This window comes from Sinohyriopsis cumingii, chromosome 10 (assembly GCF_028554795.1).
Source record: "Sinohyriopsis cumingii isolate HCF-2022 chromosome 10, ASM2855479v2, whole genome shotgun sequence".
In the NCBI taxonomy this organism is placed as follows: Eukaryota; Metazoa; Mollusca; class Bivalvia; order Unionida; family Unionidae; genus Sinohyriopsis; species Sinohyriopsis cumingii.
In genome coordinates, this window is record NC_142970.1 from 121,879,778 (window position 1) to 121,899,771 (window position 19,994).

Below are 19,994 nucleotides of genomic sequence, written 5' to 3' on the forward strand. Positions count from 1 at the left end.
GTCTTTTGACACCTCTAATCCATTCGCATGGAAGCGCCTTTTGACGCCTCTACTCCATTCGCATGGAAGCACCTTTTGACACCTACTGTAAAGATCAGCCATTTTGAGCTGGTTTTCATAGCGCCACCTTCGGGGAAAACCCCCCTATTAGATACTACATTCATTTCTGCAAATGACAATTATGTCTGATCATGTGGTCGCTGTTTATACACTGGTTGATATCTGCTATTTAAAGTAACTGGGTCGTAATCTCCACTCTCCAAATTGGTGGTCGCGGATTTCATTCAGCACTTACGAAGTTTTCACGATTAGAATCACAACTATGAAAGATTCAATAACTTAGGTAAAGGCTCTGATATTGATGTAGGCAGCAGTTAGTTTTTATAAATTATCAAATTCAGATGACTTAATGGTGTAGACGCAAACGAAAAACGTGTAAATTTCGAGCATGGGAAATGACAGCTACGGTTGGTCATGCGGCCTCACTGACATGACGATGAACGAGTTCTCTCAAGATTTTAAAGCACATAAAAAAAATCTTTCGTGAAAAATAATTACAAAGCTATAACAATCTGACTTTACTCTTACATTTTTCCACATATAACAGATGTGTACCAAAAATGTAAAATGATTAAAATTGCTGTTAAACATAACACACATTACAATGCTTAACAATTCACAGGCAGGCCAATGCATATGCTGTCGACTAGGTAACAGGTGTTCTATTTATAGCGCGCTGCACTTTGTCACTATGCTCTATGAGGTAAAAGGTTAATTAAATGGCAAATAATCCTTGCTACAGTGGGTGGATGACAGATAGTCTTGCTACAGTGGGTGGATGGCAGATAGTCTTGCTACAGTGGGTGGATGGCAGATAGTCCTTGCTACAGTGGGTGGATGGCAAATAATCCTTGCTACAGTGGGTGGATGGCAAATAATCCTTGTTACAGTGGGTGGATGACAGATAGTCTTGCTACAGTGGGTGGATGGCAGATAGTCTTGCTACAGTGGGTGGATGACAGATAGTCTTGCTACAGTGGGTGGAGGGCAGATAGTCTTGCTACAGTGGGTGGATGGCAGATAGTCTTGCTACAGTGGGTGGATGGCAGATAGTCCTTGCTACAGTGGGTGGATGGCAGATAGTCCTTGCTACAGTGGGTGGATGGCAGATAGTCTTCCTACAGTGGGTGGATGGCAGATAGTCCTTGCTACAGTGGGTGGATGGCAGATAGTCCTTGCTACAGTGGGTGGATGGCAGATAGGCCTTGCTACAGTGGGTGGATGGCAGATAGTCCTTGCTACAGTGGCTGGATGACATTAGTGCAAAAAGTCTGACACATATCCAGCATGCACATTAAAATCCTCCTCACACTAATAAAGTACCATGTTATTAGAGATCTCAGTTGACAGTCAACAGACACTGACATCGTAAATAATAATCATAAAATAAGGAAATTACACCATTCAATCACAGTAATTGTTATGTCTCATCTATATCTCTCAATGATATCAGCAATTCATCCTTCCACCTTATCCCCTTCTTGCTCATCGTGACAGTGACACCAATTAAATCCATTTTTTTGATCTAATAATTTTAGTCCACCCTTAAATTGGAGCTGGCAAATAAGAGACCCATTATATTTTGCAGTATATAAAATCAATAGATTTTCATGCTGCCAATCGTCATACTAACAATACCAAACTGAATGGTTATAAACTTGAAAGTGTCTATTTGCACAACCGGCATGTAGCAACATTTGGAAAGACAATTTGCATAGACACTGTGCCCACAGTAAAAAGGACAATTCACACAGTGACTGATCAATAAATTAGTGATAACTCCAAAAGAATGCAATAATGAAAGCTCAGTTCAACATACCCATCAATACCATTACTGGTCATGTGGTCGATTTATTAGATTACAAAACAACATAGAAAAAGGAAATTGTTCCAATGTGTATATTTTGATTGGTGATAGTGTACTAAATCTTACAAAAACTATTTTGCATGGCTGCTATATATCCACGTTTCTAAAAATATTCTCACTGCCACTGTTGTCCATCTCACAGTTTGGATTAAACTTATGATCTGGTGGGCGAACAATTACAGGCTGGTCCATGAATTAATGTTTTTTCCAAGAAACAATTTTTTTATTATACATTTTTTACTTTAATAGTTGAGAATTTTGTTTGCTAGACAGCCACAGCATGAACAAAACTATCATTTTCAATCACTGTAGTCAAGTGGAAATATGCTGACCTGTCACACTAAAGATTCAGGATCCAATCCCCTCTACACCTTTTCTTACAATAAATGTTTTAGTGTATGCTCTTTTATTCTGAATTACGTTACTCAGATTTACATATATATTTTAAGAGTATTCTTGAATCATCTCGATGACTTCTGCCACCCCAGTAACAAACCTTAAATGACCTACTTTATCTACCCTGGTTACTTTACTTGTATACTGGTGGCTGCTTTTAAGTGGCCGTATTAGTCTAGATCTGTATCCCACATGACGAATCAATATGTCACAAACTACTGGCTGATTTCCAACCATTTACTAATTATGCATCTAGTTCAACTAATTAAATTTCCACTTACATAAATATAGGAAATAGTGCAGTACAAAGATATGAAAATTTGCTTCAACAAAAGCATCAAAATTAGAAAATTATGGGACAAAATGTGAATCAGGCATATGAAATTGGCAGAGACATCAACCCCAAAAAAATTACAGCATAAGCCATAACTGTACACAATTATTAATTTATTCAAAGAGTTTTGTAAGTTTTTAAATGTTCTGAAGAGAGTTGTAAGTTAGAAAGGTAAGTAAATAGTAGAAAAATATGCCTGTCATGATTGACTTTAGTTTTCCTATGTTTAAAATTTAAAAGAGAGATTACAAATCCAATTTCTCTGTACATACAAAATATAATTATTTCATGCGTTGAAGGTTTGAATTATTCATTGTGCATTCATAATAGATTTTATTAATTAGTAATGACAAGAAAATTAATGTGTTACAATCAACCATTCTTGTTACCTTTATGTGCAGGTTTTATTTTTCTGTGTTGCACGAAATTGATACCATGAAAGTATACATATGATTTTATTTTAACAACTTTGCCCAATTTTAGCCTAACTGACGGAATACAAAGTAAAATCTAAATAATTTATCTTAAGTTGCCCCTTTGTGTAAAATTCAGGCAGTCTAGTATCAGCAGGGATGTGCAAATTCACTTGCTCAACTCCCTGGACAAGCTCCATTGCAATTCTGCAATATGCCCATGGGCAAGTCTAAAAAACTGCAGGAGAGTGAGATCCAATACATTTTATTTAACGCATGTTGGCGGTCTGGGTAAATACATGAAACACTAGCTCTGTGTGTGAACTATCTTACCATCAGTTCATGATGCTCTATACACTGTGATCTTGCCACAATACATACATCGGCAAGTTTACTGAGTATTTATATGTACAGCCACAGCAAGTTTACTGAGTATTTATATGTACAGCCACAGCAAGTTTATTGTGCATTTAAATGTACAGCCACACAAGTTTATTGAGTATTTATATGTACAGCCACAGCAAGTTTATTGAGTATTTATACGTACAGCCACAGCAAGTTTATTGTGCATTTAAATGTACAGCCACACAAGTTTATTGAGTATTTATATGTACAGCCACAGCACGTTTATTGAGTATTTATATGTACAGCCACAGCAAGTTTATTGTGCATTTAAATGTACAGCCACACAAGTTTATTGAGTATTTATATGTACAGCCACAGCAAGTTTACTGAGTATTTATATGTACAGCCACAGCAAGTTTATTGTGCATTTAAATGTACAGCCACACAAGTTTATTGAGTATTTATATACAGCCACAGCAAGTTTATTGAGTATTTATATGTAAGAATCTTTACTCTGATTTAGTTTGGTGATGTAAATTTTATGTGTATTCTTTGTTATCTTAAATTAAGGAAGAATTATGTTGCTCAGCTTTAAATGCATGATTTTTTATCTTGAAATAAGAATTATGTTACTCATATTCATTGTTCCGATGTACACAAAAACACTGCAGAACATAAATGGCAAACAACTGACATCACTTAAGAAATTTGCTACTTTGAGATTACTCTTTAGGTAACCAACTCATTTGAGAAATATTTGTTGGAGCTAGTAATGGAAAACTGGGCGACAATACTGAATGTTTTAACTATAAGATTCAGTCAGTACTGACTGGAGACAGACTATAACATAGCACAAGTTTTAATAACAATGACTTGCAAATATATCATTAAAGGTAATCAGCTGTAAAAATGAGTAATATTTTACACTGCGTATATGCAAAAAGTATTTCCAGATAAGGTACATATCGCCCAGTCTTTGTCAGTTAAGGTGCACGGCGACCGTGCAAATAGCCTCAGCCTTAAACTTTAGTCAACTTCTGAAATTTTTTGTTATTGTTGGATTTAAAATGAAAGCTGTCATTCTTGGAAATACGAATTATCCAGGAACGGACTTTCACATTAAGTTATAGATTCGTTTAAAAGATACATATGTATAATATTAATATTCCAGTCATAGCTTAACAACTTCAAATCAATCAACACTCCCCCACCCCCTCTCCATCAAGAAAAGTGGGTGGGATATCATGCAACTATTATTAAGTGTTCCACTTTTTACAGCCATAATATCCCATTGTTTTTTCCAGTGTTTCAGAAACTAACGTATTATTTCGCATTTCGGCAATCAATGAAGAGAAGAGAAGGATAAATGATCATTATTTGAAGTCACTGCCAGCCAACAATTTCCATTTGTGATCTACATCAAACGACAAAAATGATCAGGGTCAGATAGACGTTTTGTATCAAATAAGAGAATTGTGATATACTAGATTGTACCATATTCAAATACGTCAGCAGAGTGGCGCAGTGGAAGCGTGCTGGGCCCATAACCCAGAGGTCCGTGGATCGAAACCACGCTCTGCTAAAACTTTATTTTTTACTTTTTATTTTTCACTTATATTTTCCAATATATATATATATATATAACTTCTTTGAATTCAAATTTGCCACATGTTATGCAAAAAAAATGTAAAATGAGATATAAGTAGATTTAAAATGTAACGTAGTAATGAAATGAACAAAATAAATTGAAGTAAAGTAGGCAAGCAATCTACATCAGCCCTGTCACTTCAGGCGTACACCTAGTACTAATATTAGTACCCTTACTCGTACCTCGTGGACACAAATCAAGTTGAGGCTACGACATCGTAGCAGCGTACCCCAGGAACGGTCATGGATCCTCTGCTGTTCTTGATCTAAATCAATGATTTACGGTTGGGAGTCAGTTCTCAAGTCAGCCTTTATGCTGACAACAGCTTGCTGTACAGAGTAATTGACTCGAATCCGGATGCAAAACTGTTACAAGCAGATCTAGATCGGCAACAACGATGGGGAAAGACTGGCAAATGGAGGTCATTCTTTTTTTCTCTTTTTTATGGGTGGTTCTCTCTCCTTTTTGATCTTTCCAGACCAGTTAGGGAGGCCCTCCTGCACTGCGTGTTTTGGATTGCTATTTCGTATGTTTTGCTATCGTGTTAATGTTTTCTTGAATAGTATTATTTTTCCTTCATTCTAAGTATTAATCTTTGTTAAACCAGCTTTCTACTTCCATCCTTCGTTCTTCATCCTCTTTTAGTCTTCTTTTTTTCTTCCTTCTTTCCTTGCTCATTTGTTTGAGTGCTTCACGTGTTGGGCTTGTTGTTTTTATTTGACTTTGCATTTGATGATGCTTCTTTGTTCTCTATTTTGTTGTTGTTACAGTCTCATTTTTGCTTTTTCTTCTTTATGTCGTATTTTCCTCCAATATCGATGTGTCTCGTCTGGTTTCCATGACGATTCTTGTTGGTTTTGCTGTTTTAATATGGGATCTGTACTTTCTTGCTGTATTGGCTTTGTGCCTTGTTGTTGTTGTAGTTGTATAGGTTCTTGTTGTTGCTGTTGACTGATTCCTAGTGGTTGTTGTTGTTGTTGCTTTTGGTCAATTATTTGTGTCTGTACTTGTTGTCTTACTGGAATCTGTACGTGCATATGTTGTGGTTGTTGTTTTTGATCTTGTCGCTGTTGTAGAGTTTTCTGCAATTGTTTTGGATTTGTAATTTCTTGTTGCTGTTGTAGTTGTATTCGTCTTTGTGGATTTTGTTGGTGTCGATTCTGTGCGTCTTGTGGTTGTTGTTGTAGCTTACTGTTTTCTAATTCAGTCTGGACTTGTGATTGTTGCTGTTGTTGTTTTTGTTGTCCTGGTGGTTCTTGTTGTTGTTGCTTTAGGTCCATCATTTGTGTCTGTACTTGTTGTCTGATTTCCACTGGGATCTGTACTTGCATCTGGTGCGGATGTTGTTGCTTTAGGACTTGTCGTTGTTGTTGGGTTTCCTGTAATTGCTTTGAATTTGTAATTTCTTGTTCTTGTTGTAGTTGTATTTGTCCTTGTTGTCTTAGTGGGTTTTGTTGTTGTTGTTGGTTCTGTGGTTGTTGTTGCTGATGTTCTTGTTGTATATTCTCCGCTTCCATGTTTTCTAAGTTTATCTGTGGACTTTTGTGGTTGTTGTTGTTGTTTTTGCTTATTTACTTCAGTCTGGACTTATGACTGTTGCTGTTGTTTTGGCTGAATTTTCTGAAGTTGTTCTGTGGCTGATGCTTGTTGCTTGGAGTTCATTCATGACAAAAGTGAGATCATCCGAATCACCAACAAGAAACGGCTTGTTGTTGTTGTTGCCGGTTTCTTCTATCTTCAATTACTGTTGCTTGATTTTGTGGACACTTCATGTTTCCTAAGTTTATCTGCGGACTTTCGTTGTTTTGTGGTTGTTGTTGCTGTTGTTGCTTATTTACTTTAGTCTGGACTTGTGGCTGTTAATGTTGTTTTGGCTGAGTTTTCTGTAGTTGTTCTGTGGCTGATGCTTGTTGCTTGGAGTTCATTCATGACAAAAGTGAGATCATCCGAATCACCAACAAGAAACGGCTAGTCCCAGCCATATACACCGTCCATGGTCAAAAACTGACGATGGCATCCAAGGCCAAGTATTTTGGAGTCACCATCAATAGCACCTTACATGGACATCCACAATGACTCTGTTACAAACAAGGCAAACAACACCATAGCGTTCCTTCGTAAAAAAAAAAAAAATATATGTTTACATGCCCCTAACAAGTAAAGGCAACGTGCTTTAAATCCTTTGTACGCACAAAGCTGGAGTACTAAGACCAGAAGTTCGATCTCTGTTGGCTCTTCCATCTTTGTTTTCGTATTGAGAGTGAAATGAGTACTTTGAGGGAAGACACTGGCCTTACATTGATATATAGGGAGCCGTGACGTTTAAAATGTATTCATTTGACATTTTACAATCAAGATGAAACTATCGCACCATTTCGTGGAGAAAGGAGAAGAAAGTAATAGAACGAAATGTGGCCTATCGCCTCGCACAGTAGCTGAAGTCTTGGCTCAAATCTCTGTCAGGGATTTTGAAGACGACGTGAGTGAGCCATAATCCAGACCCAGAGAGTCTACGTCAAACCAAAGTCCACCACAGTAACACCTGAAAATTACTACCACATTCGAGAGAAGAATAACCGTTCGTCTTGGACTTGGAACACGAATGCTGCATTCAAAAACATCAACCCCAACAGGAGGAGGAAGACAAGAATAAAGGCAATTTCATCTTTTTCGATTTCGAATATATGTAAGAGACTAGCATTCACATTCCTAATTTCTGCGTGGCTTATCGAGCGTGCGTGAAGTGCCTCCAAGAGCCTATCTTTTGTCATTGCCCACACTGTAGCAAGATTCCTGGAGGACGTGAAAAAAATCTTTCGGGGACCTAACACGCTGACCGATTTTACCCAATGATCTTAGACCCTATCGACGAAATCTGGAGTCAAGAGGACATCGAACGTTACGGAGATTGACATCGATATGCCACGGTGATGGCTCACATTTTCTCGGGATACGATGGGCAGATTCTTCTCAGATACTATACGGAAAAAAGCATGGAACGTCATAAGGTCACAATGAGCGGAACCAAGCTCATTTCCATGCAAATGGGACAAGTGCAGTTTAAAGTTTCGATGAGTTACTTGACCATGCATTTGAATCGAATGCCTTAAACATTTGGCATGACATAAATGGCCAAAGGTTATTTTCCCGCACTTTTTCAATACCGAAGTCAATCAACACGCCGTTCTACCACATTTGCCTGATGCTCACTACTACGACCCCGACAACATACGCACAGAACAAAGAGAAGCTTTCTCTGTATGGTACCAAACTCACTCCCCGGACCCCGCCGACTTTCAAGAAGAAATCTTAAAGTATTGTAGTTCCGACGTGGTCATTTTCTGGCGATACTGTTGAAAAGTTCGAGAGTTTAATGGCTGCTTATTTCACGGATGTCCGATCTGCTACTCTCAACGGTACACTCAAAATCAGTTTTTACAATGTACCATGGAATTCTTGTATGAGGTCACTTGTCAGCGATGCTTAAAGTTAGAACAGCAAGGATACTAAGTCGTGGAAATGTGGTAACACGAGTACGATCACCGTTTAAAAACCGATCCTGATTTTAAGCGCATCTTGGAAAGTTACACGTTGGTGAACCCTCTGAACCCACTGGACAGTTTGTATGGAGAACGAACGAATGCGACCTGTTTGCTATACCACGTTGACGAGGAGAAAGGACAAACAAATCAGATACCTAGACGTGTGTTTCTGTATCCTTACGTGTGCAAATATTGTCACTTTTCCGCGGAGCACCCACAATTTCTGACGAAACTCATTGACGTGAACAACATTCGACAATACAAAGGATTAATTAAATGAATGTCTTGCCTCCCACGGACTTGTACCATCCTATTTTATATCACCATTGCCGAGGAAATTGACGATTCCCTTGTGCCGAGACGTGCAACCAATACCAATCTTGTCAGCACCCCCACGAAGAACGCGTCTTAACAGGAACGTTGGTCAGCGTGGAATTGTTTAAAGCTCTGGATCCGGGATACCAATTGTTAGAAGTTTACGAAATTTACCAGTTTACCAAGACAGACTAGCACCATAAGGGCGACGAGAGTCAAAGTCGGATTTTCGCAGACTACGTGGATGCCTTTTTAAAATTGGAAGAAGAATCAGTGGCTATTCTTCCTGGTGGTATACTAATGAAGACCAAAAGAAATTCAGAGAGAAATCCTTTGAGCAGGAAGACATCACTTTAGATCATATAGAGAAAAATGAAAGTTGACGATCGTTTGCCAGAGTTATGTTGAATTGTTTGTGGGGCAAAATGTCGTAATGACCGTGTTTGTCCAAGACGGAGTATTTGACCGAACCTTCCAGTTACTTCCAGATGATTCGCGACAAAAATCAAATACACGAAACACGTGGACATTCTTTGTGAAACCTGATTTTAGTTAATTACGAAGAAGAATTAGATTTTGGAGAGGCCGACGAATTTGGAAAAGTCATTATTGCAGACTACGTGACAGCCCATGCTGGCTTAAATTGTACGAAGCCTCACACCAGTTAGGAGATCGTCTGCTGTATTTTTATACGGACAGTTGCATCTACACTGATCGTCTTGGGCAACGTCAGTAGTGAATGGGGTCACCCTAGGGACAATGGGAATTACCATTAAAAACACCCTTGGGTCACTCTGGGGACTATGTAAATTTAACATTAACCACCCTGGGTCACTCTAGGGACAATGGAAATTTAACATGGGCAAAAAACCCTAGGTCACTCTGGGGACAAGGGAATTTTAACATGGGCAATGGAAATTTAACATGGACAAAAAAAACCTGGGTCACTCTGGGGACAAGGGAATTTAACATATGGAAATTGAACATGGTGAGTCTGTATAGCGTCAAGGGGAATTGAACATGGTGGGACTGTCTAGGGACAATGATGGTAGAGGGTCAAACACAACAGAGACAGAGACATACATACACTAGTACAAGCGTGAGATTTATATATAAAACATTATCAAGACCTGAAATCTTGCTGGGGTGTTCAAAAATTTGCATATTTGTAATGATGCTATAAATAGCTATAATCAAGGAAATGTTCAACGACAAAATGGATGTGACTAAAAGTAACGCTGAATGACGAAATTGTCCCAGAATTTAAAGGAAAATAAACATATCCCCGAAAATTAAGTTACAATGGTTTAGACTAAAATGGATAAAATTAGTAACTACTTACAATATCAACTTGTGTGACGATCGTGGATAAACACCCATGTATCTATTTATAGCTATAATCAGCTAAAATTCATATGAAATCCCACTATCTATTTATACTACAACTTGTGGGTTATTCCTTTGGAAAATCCCACTATCTTTTTATAGCCTCAGCTTGAGTGACGTTCCTGTTTATGAACTCTAGTACATATGTATAGCTACAACCTATGGAAATCCCCAAGTCCATATTTATAGTCTCGAAATTTCCAGCGTCAGTGACGTCACTGTACTGAACACTAGGGGATAAATGTCAACAGTGTTGCAAGTGGCTGACCTGAATACACGCTACTGCAGGTAGGTAGGTAGAGTGTATCTGATAGGGACAAAGTGAGTTTTTATAGGGATAAACAGAGACCAATACACACACACCCACACACACACAACGTACGCGCGCACACCATGTTCAATTCCCCTTGACGCTATACAGACCCACCATGTTCAATTTCCATATGTTAAATTCCCCTTGAGGCTAGAGTTGCCCAAGACTTTTTCCCATGTTAAATTCCCTTGAGGCTATATCCCCCAGGGGTTTCCGTAATGTTAAATTTCCCATTGTCCCTAGACAGTCCCACGATCTATTCCCCATGTTAAATTTCCCTTGTCCCTAGACAGGCCCAAACTCTATTCCCTTGTTCAATTCCCATTGTCCCTAGACAAGCCCAAACTCTATTCCCATGTTCAATTCCCCTTGTCGCTAAACAGGCCCACGATTTATTCCCATGTGCAATTTCCCTTGTCGCTCAACAGACCCAAAATATATTCCCATGTTAATTTCCCATTGTCGCTAAAGTGGCCCAGGGGTTTTCTCCATGTTAAATTCCCCTTGTCGCTAGAGTGGCCCAGGGTTTTTCTCCATGTTAAATTTCCCTTGTCGCTAGAGTGGCCCAAGGGGTTCTGTAATGCTAATTCCAATTGTCGCTAGGGTGGCCCCATTCACTGCTAACGTCGCCCTGACATCGAAAGAGACCATTTAGGAGCCTGGACGGACGAGCACCCCAACGACAAGATTCTAAGTTTTGCTAGTGGTGTTGCAAATACGAATACCGTGACCAACAAGAACTATACACCGAGTGTAAAGTGAAAGGATTGACTACAAAGTATCGCACCAGTCAGTCAAGTGGTGATCGTTGGAGTACTGAAAAAGCCTTGCAGTCTGGAGAGAATCAAAATCGTCAGTCGACCTGTATCAAAGTGTGTATCAGAAGTAAGTGAACTTCCCAACTACTTCACTTTACGGACACGTTGCTATTGGTCAGCATATAAACAGGGGAAACGTTCAAGACCAATAGTTCATTGTGATTACAATTGCCACGCGAGAAAGATGTATCATTTAAAACAGACACAATTCAAGTTCAGGGATTCTCAAGTGGAGTCGGATGCTGTGACTTGCGAATGCATGGATGCCGTACTCTGTGACCTAAGCGATTCAGCACAACATCATGGGAGCATCGCTATGACTACTACCACAACACCTACCTTGGAAAGTCATGATGTGCGTGTCAAACCAGACGGACGCGAAAGCGATACAGTTCGTTACAGTACATCTTATTGCTTTACCTGCTTTTTATCCTCAACGCCAAACTAATGTGCAGCTACTATCCATTCATACCTGAGCAAACTATTTTGGGTATTACCACCGAGGCATCGAAATGAGCCGGTGAAAGAGGAGTATATGTTGCCTGAGAAAGAGGAGTATATGTTGCCTGAGAAAGAGGAGTATATGTTGCCTGAGAAAGAGGAGTATATGTTGCCTGAGAAAGAGGAGTATATGTTGCCTGAGAAAGAGGAGTATATGTTGCCTATGTTCATTTAAAAAGTAACACCACTTTCACTATGGCTACCTCTGCTGTATGTGCTTCCTCTTCCTCTATTTTTAAAGTCATCGACAAAACTTTGATCATGATAGTTGGGAGGCATTGCATCTTTGCCATCCCTTTAACATGTTAATTGCTGGAGCCATCGGTTCAGGCAAAACCGAATTTGTCAAACGTTTGATTTAACATAAAAATCATTTGATCGATCGCCCACTTCAAAGTATCATGTGGTGTTACAAAGAGAGGCAATCGGCTTAGTCTCAAACCCATCTAGTTACATTCGATGACAGGTTAGGAGAAGACGAAGAAGAAATTAATCTGTGGTTTACACGCAAAGGGCACCATCGTAATACCATTGGCATTTACATTACCCGAAATTTGTTTCAACAAAGTAAAACCAATCACACCATCTGTTCAGTAGGCATTATATGCTCTTGTTTAAAAGTCCTAAAGATAAATCGCAAATGCAAGTGTTATGGAAACAGTTAGTAACTCCTTGGCTACCTCATGCGTAGGACGATGCCATTCATATCCTCCCACTCCTATTTACTCGTGGATTTAATAATAATAATAATAATAATAATAACAATAATAATAATGAGGACTTTACATAGCGCCTAATCTTTAGAAGCTATAAGAGCTTTACAACATTAGATAACACCTATAAGATTAAAAACATATATAATGATATGATTACAAACACAAACACCATCAAATTAGAGAACATAAAAGAACATGCAAAGAGTATTTTAGGTAGGAAACATTATTAGGTCTTTAAGTTTGTTCTTGAAGTCGAAATAAGTGAGTTTTGAGAGCATTCTTGAATGGGATCACTGTGTTTTGTGTCTAAGATCAGCGGGTAATTCATTCCACGTTGCTGGGCCCTGGTATGCAAAAGAACGCTGTCCATATGACTTTGTTTTCATAGTGGGAATAATGAGTATACGATTGTCAGAAGAGGTGCGTAAGTATCTTGCTCGTGAGTGAGGTCGGATACGTATGTTGGACTAGAGTCCGTCAGTGAAACGTAGCACAGAGAACAAATTTTGTGTTTGATTCTGGATCGAATGGATAGCCAGTGTAGGGTATAAAGCAGCGGGGAGGTGTGCTCTGATCGTGGTACTCTAAGTTTGATCCGAGCAGCTGTGTTTTGAACATTTTGAAGTTTTTGGAGTAGATATTGAGATGAAACAGACACAGCTGAGTTACAATAGTCCAGTCTTGAAAGTACTAATTAACACACAAGTGTTTTAGTGGCATCAACTGAAAGATATTTGCGAATTGAGCTGATGCGTCTCAGCTCAAGATATGCAGCCTTGCATATGTTCATGACATGCTGGTGCAATGTGAGAGTACTGTCCAGAGTAACACCTGGGTTTCGTACTGATTGTGTGAATTTAATGTTGGTTTTGCAAATATTTATTGTTTGAGGTAAAGGATGTGAATGCGAAAATATTTGTGTTCAGAATGGCCTCAGTTTTATCATCATTCATCTGCAGCATGTTACATGTCATCCATGATTTCACATCAGAAATGCACATCTCTACACCTTGGATGATAGCTTCAACTTCAGTTGGGTGGCTAGATTTGTATATTTGGGTGTCATCAGTGTACAATTGGTGAGACACTGGATGATGATCTATGACACTTGAGAGCGGCTGAGTGCATAGAATGAAGAGAACAGGTCCAATAACAGACCCGTCAGGAAAACACAGCATAGATCAACTGGGCTGGAGTGTATTCCATTTGTAGACACAATTTGTATCCTGTTGACAAAGTAGGACTTGAACCACAGTAAGGCTGTATCATGAATGCCAAATACATGCTGGAGACGGTGAAGTAATATATCATGGTCTATTGTGTCTAATGCTGCAGACAAATTAAGGAGGGTGAGGACTGTAATCTTTCCTCTGTCCAAAGCAGAGAGAATGTCATTAACTACCTTTAGAAGAGTAGTTTCAGTACTGTTGCAAGGGCGATATGCAGATTGTACATTGCTAAAAGACGGTTTGAATTTAGATGAGATACAGGCTGGTATAGAACAACCTCTACTTAGATTATTTTATATGACTGGGAGATTAGAAACTGGGCGGTAGTTCTTTAAATCGTTATGGTCTAGTGTTGGTTTCTTAGCAGAGGCTTTGCAATGGCAGTTTTGAAAAATGATGAGAGTTCCCCTGTTGAGAGATATGTATTAATAACATCAGTTAGTGAAGGCAATACTGAATCTAAGCACTCTAGCAGCAGTGATATTGGAATTGGATCAAGTTCACATGACTTTGGTGCACTCTTCATCAGGATTGTACGTACGAAATCCACAGAGACAGGTTCAAATGCTACTAATTTAAGACCCACTACCCCGAGTATTTGCGATTTTGTACCCGTTTCTTTTACCTTTTTTGCCACGATGGATGGCGTGTCGTGTACACCTCCCTGTCTACATAATTTTTTTTTATAAAAACCTCGGACACTTTTGGTCTGTCCCACACATCGTCATCATGAAGTCCCTTCATTCACATCTTCCGTCACATTGATTCGTGCCTTAGAAAAGACCTGGGGCAAAATAAGTGCTTGTGTCTTAGAAACCAGCCTCAGAAAAGTCTTACGATGGTTTACGATGACAGCATGTCAATTACTTAAAGGCATCATTCACATCACCCATCAAACCAAACGTTTTATTCCGTTTGACAGAAACAAAGTAGCCTTGACTCAACTGGCAGATCCACGCATCGATACCAAAATGGAAATCAAATTGAAACCTGGAGGTAGCGGTTCTCTAATAGGTGTCATCATTCGCTCGCTCTTAAAATAAATGGGATCCAAAGCCCTAAAAGTTACCCCCAAGAAAAAAGCCGCTGCACGATCCAAACGTACACAGACGAAAAAGAGTAGTGGTGTGAAGACCAGGTCACAGTCCCAAAAAAGAAAACCCCAGGATAAGAAAAGTTCCTTGAAAAGGCCCCAGAAATCAACTCCTATCCGCAAGAGAGGCACTATGTCCAGATCAACTTTACGTCCCAAAGCCACGAACTGCAGAGACGGTGACCGCGTCTCCAGTAGCTTCAGATTCTTCCACTTCTCCGTTGCTTGTGATGCCAGCCAAATCCATTTTGAAATACGTCTTTCCTAATTTGATGAAAAGAATGGAAACCTGTGTCTCCAGGAACGTCTCCTCCATCGGCAACACCCTCCTCCTCTTTAGCTGCTGAGGTGACTGCTAACAAAGTACCCTCTCCCAAATTCAAAGTCCAAGAGAGATCGCGTATATTACAGAGATTACTGGATTCATCCAAGCAAGAACTGACCCGATTTAGGCCGTTGCGAACTCCTCAACGTCAAGTGATGCCTGCCATGAAAATGATACGACGGACCGGCAATCAGTGGCGACGCATTTCACCACTTTAAAAAAGAGCTGGGGCAAACGATGGGTATCAGTGCTTTTGTACTCCTGACGCCACAAGCTGTCACCTACCAGAAGTGCACATTACCAATATCGTCGTTCTCCTGTACAAAATGAAAAAGGAAAAAGAAAAGGGCAGTCTCGTCGTTCGACGTCTACGCCAGAAAAGACAAAATCGTCCAAAGAAACAGAGGAGCGACCAAAGGGGATGATTATATGATTCGATAGTCACTGAGGTCGTCAAATAGACTGGTCACACACTCAACGATCTACTCAAACAATGCAACTTAAAAATGATAATGGGCGTGTACCAAACAAACAAATATGTCACCCCCAGAAGCCATCCCTCTTCTACCCTCAAAGGAAAGAAAAGAAAAGGAAACGAGGTGGCATTCTCCTCGTTTAGCCACACAATTGGACTTGTTGACAGTTTTGTCCAAAGATCCTTCACCCATGCGAAAACAACTCATTGGAACAGCCTCGAAAAACAGTTGCGAATGTTGCCTGAATGTCTTGAAAGGAGCGATACCTTTGTCTCAACATCAGAAAGAAGACTTAGCCAAGCATCTGGAAGTTCCTCGCCAAATCGTCAAAAAGAAAATATCCATCCGTCAAAAGAAAAAGATGTAAATGCAACGTGGAGGATTTGTGCTCCTGATATTGAAACAACGATTACATGCTCAAGACGGGAGCTGCTTCACAAATGGGTCGAAAATAAAAAGGAACAAGAAGTTAAAAGGACCTCTGGGGTCAAAACATCTCAGATGTGTACCTTTAAATCCGATGGAAAGACGAAAACTGACTTTAGTGCCTTACAAACGATGGATAGAATACCATTGTTGTTAATAACAACGCACCTCGCCTTTACATCCCAATCCTCATTTGACCGAGATATCTCAGTTACCAATATGAACTGTAATCGTTGACGGATCGTAATGATTTGTCAGAAACGGAAAAATCGCAACGGGACGGTCAAGGGTTGCAGCGACTTCAACTCTTTCACCAGAGTGGTTTAGTCGAAATAGCTCGACTGACTCTGAAATATTTTAAGACTGATGAAAAGTCCATCATCACCATCACCCCCAGGGACAAAGGCAGACGTATCCCCACGGATGCCCGAGGTAGAAGAGGCACGAGAAGTCTTTGAAACGCCATCAGCGCCTCCCATCCTTAGTAAGATTGCAGCACCATTGTTGAACCCTTCCCTCACACCACAAACATAACTCAAAGCTTGGGTTGAAAAGATGATGTCCACTCCTATTTCGACAGAAGCGAAAAAGAAAGAAGGGAAAGCAGATGTAAAGAAAGCAAGATCAAAGTCATCCCATTACCACCACCACCACTATCCTCGACTTCTACTTCCGTGGCACATCGGACACGTAAATCAAGTTCCATCTCACTACTTGATCCCAGCCAGAGTAGCATCTCTATTAGAGAGAGAGAGAGAGAGAGAGAGAGAGAGAGAGAGAGAGAGAGAGTCCTGATGGATAATTTGTCAACCAGCATTTACTACGATCCAGCCCATCCTGCGGCATACGTAGGAGTTCCGAAATTATATTATGCTGCGCAAACCCGACTCAGAAGTATCCGTTTACCTCAAGTTCAACGACGGTTACAAGAACAAGCCAAGTACACCTTACACAAACCCTCTCGACGAAACTTTTCCAGAAATCGCAGCTGAGTGGAGGACATAGATGATTAATGGCAAGCCGATTTAGCCGATGTCTCTCATTTGGCCACCTACAATCGTGCCAACAAATATTTGATTTGTGTCATCGACGTCTTTTACGAATTTGCCTCGGTCCTGTCATTGACCTTTAAATCGAGCACTGAGTTAGTGAGAGCCCTAAAACTGATGTTGAAACAAAGTTGTCTTCACCCTCTTCGATGGAAAACCGACAAAGGTACCGAATTTGTGAACGAAGCTTTCCAAATAGAATTAAGGAAACGATACATTCATTTTTTTCACCACCTTGTGGAAACATTTTACGCATCAACACACTCAAGTACATCGACGTCTTACCAAACCAAAGCGTCCAACCAATCTTATCATCGAAGTCTTTGAGCGTCTGTTTGGTACATCTGCGATTGTGGCTGTCCCCTTGAAAAGTGGAGTGCTGACGACGGAAGATTGGGTACGCACTGACAAAACCAAATGCACTTTCGACAAAGGTTTCTTACCCAACTGGACCACCGAATTGCTTCATGTCACTGGACGAGTGCGTGGTTGTCATCCTACCGTCTATAAATTTGAAGAAATGAACAGGGGAGTGTTGAAAGGAACGTTCTACTTGATCGAGTGACAAAAAGTGACCAAAAACAAGACGAAGTGTACGACATCAAAAGTATTCTCGAACAAAGAACGCTTAAAGTGGGAAACGACGTGTCAAAGAAGTCAAAGTGCGTTGGAAAGGATATCCTAACAGTCTTGATTCTTGGATCGACGCTTCGCAAGTCATCGCCCATAAAAAGAAATGACCTTCATGCCCTTCAAAACAGCCACAACAACAACAGTGGCCACTCCTCCTCCGAGTTCTTCTTCGCAAGATCTACAAAAGCAACTCTTGTAGGTGTGATGTGGAGAACGTGTCATCTTTCTCTGCCAAATGTTTGGTGTCTGTTGTGCTATCGGTGGTGCCATTACCTATTTGAGTTTTCAACAAGGAGGTAAGCAATTGTTGACCATTTTACAGAGCAGTTGTATCGGTTAACTTCTCTCCAATTCTTCCCTTAAATACACTAACAACGGGATTCTTGCAACCAACGTCAGTCACCCTCCCAACAGTCACTACAGCAACAACAATAACCGTCTTTTGGACATTCCTCTGGCCTCGAGTGACATCTCGGACATCAGAATTCTGGATTTATAAATAGCCAAGTTTGCTTAACTTTACCCAGTGGCAGTTCCTTGAATGTGTTTCCCCACAATACTTGTGCTGTTTCACGGCCAAGTTACCCCAGGCCGTCCTGGGACACTCATGCGGCTCTGACCCGATTTCACCAAAAGTAAACCATAGCATCATGGAAACTCACTAACACTTCGCTCCGTGACATTTGCTATTAGTAATTGGCTAATTATTTATTCTGCGAAATTTTTCCTCAGGAACGACTTCCCACAATCAAACAAGATATGAATTCCTTAAAACGGGGCGCTATAAAGAACAGCTTATATTCCAAATTTATTAGATTACAAAAGGAGATAAACGGATGGGCACATAGGGTAATATCATTATACTGTCCCCTGGGGTTGGGCTGGAGTGGCTGAACACCTGTAGCTGCCATATTAGCCATACAATGTCATGACATGGTGTTTGCTTTTAGTTTGGAAATGGTCAGCGTTGTTGAATCTGCTTTGTATCTTGTGATTCAACAGGTACTCGAAAAGAGACTGAATTCAATCCTTCAGATAATATTTAAAAATATACCTATTCTCTGAAACTATGACAGTATGACAGGCTCGTCAACCACCATAACAAATTGATAGGTATAAGCACTTCCTGTTAGGTATTGATCCACCCACGTGTGGCGTATCCCTAATCTCGAAACGCTAATGTGATTAATAGTCGATAACCGCCAAAAAATTAATTGCGGAATTGTCCTCTTTTGTTTTGGACACATTTCCATTGAAGTCACAAATCCAAGAGAAACATGCTGTTAAAATGTTTTTTCTAATTCAGTGAAAAATGGAGACAGTACGGAAATGCTAAATGTATAACGTTCCAGTCAGGAGAAGCATTGACAAGATTTTCTGAATGAGCGCTCAAGAGGAATAGTGATAACTAGATTTTTAGGATGGCACATGTGTTGTCATATTGAACCTCAGATCAACTCTTTTTTTATTTAGGACCAACTAGACACCAAAATAAGTATTTTAGTGAAAACGTCATGCTGACTGAAGAAGAAGCGATTACAAAAAAGAAAAATCAAAAGGGCTAACGTTGCAGCCATATTGGACGCCATATCAGCATCAGTTTCATTTGGAACCAACTAGACATCATGAAACGTCTCTTAGTGAGAGCCGCATGTTGATGGGACCATCCACTGATTTAGCAATACCGTATGTCTATGCAGGTGAACGTTTGTCTGCAATCAAAGCTTCCTTTCCCTTAATGTGCCTAACATCAACTATATGACCTACATCAGACTCCATCTTAACCATCTTTGTTTCTTGTTTTTCATTTTAAACACTGTACGATACACATCATTGTTGTCCTCCTGTAGCAGTACTCAAGCAATCCCTACATGAATTGCATCTACAGAGAAATAATGTACGATACACATCATTGATGTCCTCCTGTAACAGTACTCTAGCAATCCCTACATGAATTGTATCTACAGAGAAATACTGTACGATACACATCATTGTTGTCCTCCTGTAACAGTACTCAAGCAATCCCTACATGAATTGTATCTACAGAGAAATACTGTACGATACACATCATTGATGTCCTCCTGTAACAGTACTCAAGCAATCCCTACA

The 19,994-nt window shown here is 39.9% G+C and overlaps 1 protein-coding gene across 1 annotated transcript in view; it reads right to left on the reverse strand.

Annotated features, from left to right (window-relative positions):
* Window positions 1–4,856, reverse strand: part of LOC149791122 (trafficking protein particle complex subunit 9-like) — a 225,865-nt gene extending 221,009 nt beyond the window's left edge. Inside the window, exon 1 of the mRNA XM_089973044.1 lies at window positions 4,736–4,856. The gene's annotated coding sequence lies outside the window, so the exon portion shown is untranslated. The remainder of the gene's footprint in view (window positions 1–4,735) is intronic.
* Between the last annotated feature and the right edge of the window lie 15,138 nt (window positions 4,857–19,994).